The sequence below is a fragment of the Penaeus monodon genome, chromosome 16 (genome assembly GCF_015228065.2).
Source record: "Penaeus monodon isolate SGIC_2016 chromosome 16, NSTDA_Pmon_1, whole genome shotgun sequence".
Classification (NCBI taxonomy): Eukaryota; Metazoa; Arthropoda; class Malacostraca; order Decapoda; family Penaeidae; genus Penaeus; species Penaeus monodon.
The window spans coordinates 15,522,811-15,527,810 of NC_051401.1; the positions used below are offsets into that span (position 1 = coordinate 15,522,811).

The following is a 5,000-nucleotide window of genomic DNA, read 5'->3' on the forward strand; positions in this document are numbered from 1 at the left end:
GCTGCCTCGGCCCGCTCTTCGCGCTTAAACGGTGTCATTCGAGGAATAACGTCGGCCATTGGTTGAGGAAGAGGCCCGCCCTTATAATGGATGGAGGGGGCGATGATGGGTGGCGGGACGTGGGCTCTGACGGTGGGCGTTGGAAGTGGGTGTTAATGGCAGGAGCGTCGAAGGTGGGCGTTGAAAGTGGGTGAGAGTGAGCTTTAAGAGTGAAAGTTAAGGTGGTGGGCAATGAGGGCGGGCGTTGAGGGGTGGGCGTTGTGAGCTGGCGAGGGCTAATACAGAGCCTCTCCTTTCGTCATTACAACGCACGCTCTCCCACTCCCTCGCTCTCCCCCACACCCGTTGTGGGTCCATTAACATCCATCAGCGCGTCGCTCGCGGAGCACATAACCATCCTTAAAATGTTTCCTGTTATTAGATTCATTCTCCTTCTCTCTCTCTCTCTCTCTCTCTCTCTCTCTCTCTCTCTCTCTCTCTCTCTCTCTCTCTCTCTCTCTCTCTCCATTTCCTCTTTCCCCCTTCCGTTCTTTCTTTCTCCATCCGCTTATGATTTCCTCTACTTCTTGACCTTATTTGCACTCTAATAAACATTTGTTAATCTCTTATGTCTTATTTCTTTTATCTTTCTTTCCTTTTCCTGTTCTTCATACTCTTTACATTAAAAAATCCCTTGCTTTTTCTTTCACCCAACTCACGTGTTTTCTTATTTCTTTTCCCTTCCAGCATATTCTCATTTTCTCAGGCCTCTCTCATTCCTCTTCTTCCTCGCACTATTCTTGCTGATCTCTCCTTTTTTCTTTCCTTCCCTCTCCTCACGTTCTGCTTGTCTCCTTTATTGCCTCGTCTACCTTGAAACTACGTTCCTCTGCTCTCCTCTTCCTTCTGGTTCACTTCATTTTCATCTATCTTACCAACACCCTTTTCTTGCCTCCTCTATCTCCTCTCCCTTACTATCACCTCCTCCTCCTCCTCCTTCAACCCATTTATCTCCACCATCTTCCTCCTCCTCCTCTTCCTTATCTTTCTCTCTCTCTTCCTTCTCCTCCTTCTCATCTTCCTCGCCATTCCCTCCTCCTCCTCCATCAACATCCCAGCCTCCTCCTTCAACATAAACTCCATCACCCCCTCCTCCTTCAACCCCCCCTCCTCACCTCCTCCTCCTCCAACACCCCTTAACCCCTCCTTTTCCCTCCTCCGTGTATTATTAAATTACCATTTTGGCGGACGGTCATTTAGATTCATGGATGAGCACCCAGTAAAGCCTCGCACCTTGAGAGAACTTTGTGATGAGCTCTCTGCCTCTCACCCCCATCCCCCATTCCCTCCCTCTCACCACGCCCTCCTCTCCCCCTCCCTCGTCTCTCCTGCACCCTCCCCTCCGTCTCTCCTTCCCGCTCTCCTTTACTTCGCGTTGTTCCAAATTCTCTTTTTTTGCTATCTTTCTTTGTCTGTCTGTCTCTCTCCACCTCCCTTCCTCCTCTCTCTCTCTCTCTCTCTCTCTCTCTCTCTCTCTCTCTCTCTCCACCTCTCTCTCTCTCTCTCTCTCTCTCCACCTCCCTCCCTCCTCTCTCCCTTCCTTCTCCCTCCCTTCCCTCTCCCTAACACCCCCCCCCCTCACCCTCACCCTAAGCCTCGGATTCTCCCGGAAGACTTTTATTCACATCCATTTTTTTTTCCGACTCCCAGAAGACGAATATGTGCGTACGAGGTCACGCGACCGTTGGGGGCGTGGGGTGCAGCCTCTGAGAACCTGGAATGAGGCCCGGGTGAAGTCAAGAGACACTAATGGCCGCCTGAATGCCTCTCCTTTTCTTGAGACGAGTCGTGAGAAAATTATAGCTGTAGTCAAAAAGGATATTTATGTGTATATGCATTTATATATATATATATATATATATATATATATATATATATATATATATATATATATATATTATATATATATAGTATAAAGAGATTGAGAGAGAGAGAGAGAGAGGGGGGGAGAGAGGGGAAGGGAGGAGGGAGGGAGGGAGGGAGGGAGGGAGGGAGAGAGAGAGAGGAGAGAGAGAGAGAGAGAGAGAGAGAGAGAGAGAGAGAGAGAGAGAGAGAGAGAGAGAGAGAGAGAGAGAGAGAGAGAGAGAGAGGAGAAAGAAGGAGAGAGAAAAGTAGAAAGAAGAGAGAGAGAGAGAGAGAGAGAGAGAGAGTGTGAGAGTTTGCATATAAAGTGTGTTTGTGTGACCTTCACCTTGACCTTGTCTGTTATTTTCTTTCTTGTCATGGTGTGATTTGTTTTCATCTCATCAATTTTTTTCATGTTAAGTGTAGATTTCCTGCATTTTCTCTCTGTTTGTCACTTTCTGATTGTCACTTCTCTCTATCACTGTACTCCATATCACTACTCTTGCTTTTTTTCTTATTTTCTCCATCTTACTTTATCCTTTTTTCTTTCCTTCTTCTCTCATCTATTTTCTTATTTCCCCCTCCTTATCTTTTTCCTTTTCTTCCCTTCTTCCCTCTTCATGCTTCCCATTACTCCGTACGTCGCTCCTCGTTGCCTTCCCTTCTCCTCCCTACGTTCTTGTCAGCGTTCCAAGATGGCTGACTGTATTTTATCTCCGTATCTCCTTCGTTCGACAAGCTGGAGGAGAAATGACAATCATCGTTGTTTATTTTACGACGTTCGACGTTCCTGGAATAACCGTCTTCCATAATTTTTGCGCGTGGAGATTTGCATAAGTGAAATATAATAAATTGTGCAATGGTAATACAGGTGTTTGGATTCAAGACTCGCGAGGCGTAAAATGCAAGCACAAACACAGTCGTATGCAGGCATTCGGATGAAGGTCATGTTTAATTTCTTATTCTCGGATTCGGGAATCAGAAATTACGTCTCCATTTCTTATACTCTTTTGAAGTGAACCGCTATTCTTGATTTGTAAATATGTTATAGAACTTATAAAGTCTATCATTAAGTGTTTCATCGACTGTCCTTGCATCATTCGGGCACGCTTTCAAATCCGAGAAAATATTAACAGTTCGTCCGAATTTATACGATCTCGACCTCGTCTTAAAAACGATGTCGATGAATAGGCTCGTTTGTGGGTCTTTTTCCCGGCCGACACTCATCCTCTGGACGCGGCGCTCAAATCGCTCGGTAATGAACCCCGACTCTTGACCTCAGTTCAGACCTAGATTATAAACGACATAATTAATTTGTACCGAGATAGTTTTGCTTGCAACTCACGACACCAGATGAACGATAACTGACAAGTAATTTACTGCAAATAGCTCGACGGGATCTGCCGCCGCGAACTCTGTGTGACAGCCGGACATGTTGCGGGCAATCTAAATATAGAAAGTTGAACATATCCTTTTAAGCTGATCTTTGGTTAATCCCGATGCTATCGGATTACATGCACTGGATTCAAGGTAAAATGACAAAGCGTAATGGAAAGATTAAGTCCACGTTAATCAACTCGACAGCGCGCCCACTGTTTTTTTTTTTACTCTCTCGTGCGAAAGTAGTGTGTAAACAAAAATAATCCTCTGGTGAATGGCGGTGCAGCGTCAGCCCTAAACAGCGTGGGGAGGGGGACGAGCTGCGGGTTCACTCAAGAGGCTGCGCTGAATAATTCATTCCTAATCTATTGTTTTTTGACACGGCTCTAAGTCTCTTTGTTCTTCGCGTCACTCTACAGGAGTATCTATTACTCTGCTGGGATCCTTGGAGATAATCTGGAGAGAAACGCATACACGAGCCCAGCGCACGTACGCACTTACGTACGCTCCACCTGACACCTCGCCAATATGAATGCACGCACGCACATACGAACGCTATATGACCTTTGATGTCTAGCACATTTATTTGTTTTAACTATTAATCACTAGTATGTGAACACACACACACACACACACACACACACACACACACACACACACACACACACACACACACACACACACACACACACACACACACACACACACACACAACAAAGGCACGTTATCGTTTTTGCCCAATACTTTTTTAACGATGCCCGACGAAAATTCACCACAAAAAACATTCATGAAAGCTTTCTGATTTTTTTTTTTGTCCACAATGAGCAATTTTCGTTTCTTTCAAAGGCCGAAATATGCGCTGCGGTATGATTAGCGAATCGCGCGGGTTTCGGCCATCGGTCGAAAAGTGAATCCTACAACATCGTTCTTTTCCGGTGATCATGGGACTGGCAAATAAACGACGAACGAAAAGGAAAATGACGTCGTTCGTCGGGCAGGAAAACCAGCGCGTCTTTTGTGTGATTTAAGATAAGACTCCTCTGTTGCCTTGACGCGTGTCGATGTTAATTTTCAGAATTTTGCTTGACGAAATTGGGGTTTTTGGGACTCACGCCAGACAGAAAAAATAAAATGAAAGAAAAAGCAAAGTGAGAAACATGTATAAATGATTTTAAAAAATAAAAATATATAATCCTCTATATAAATCATGATTCTGAAAATAATCTTTTCGATCTGTATAAATGTAGAAGATATAAATTTTATTTATTTATTTATTTATTTACTTATTATTTTATATATATATATATATTATATAAATAATAATATATATATATATATATATATATATTTTTTTTTTTTTTTTTTTTTTTTTTTTAGAAATTTTGCATTTCACTTGTCTAATTCCTATTTTCTTTCTTTCTCCCTCTTCGTTTTCTATGGTTCTGTTCCTCCTCTGTTCCTCTTCCAACTCTCTCCATTATGTCTCTTTTCTTTCCCTATTCCGAATTTTCCCTTTCTCCTTTATCTCTTCGGGATTATTGCGTATCCACTTATCTATCAAATATGTATCTATCTCCTTCTCCTTACCTGTGAAAATGGCACACACAAGACCACGTAATCTCTCGGTCGACAGCACTGATAAGAGAGAGAGAGAGAGATAAATAGATAGATAGATAGAGATAGATAGATAGATAGATAGAGAGAGAGAGAGAGAGAGAGAGAGAGAGAGAGAGAGA

General features: G+C 43.4%; 1 protein-coding gene across 5 annotated transcripts in view; it reads right to left on the reverse strand.

Moving 5' to 3' along the window:
- Positions 1-5,000, reverse strand: part of LOC119582550 — a 95,458-nt gene that overhangs the window by 71,639 nt on the left and 18,819 nt on the right. The gene's annotated exons all lie outside the window — the stretch shown is intronic.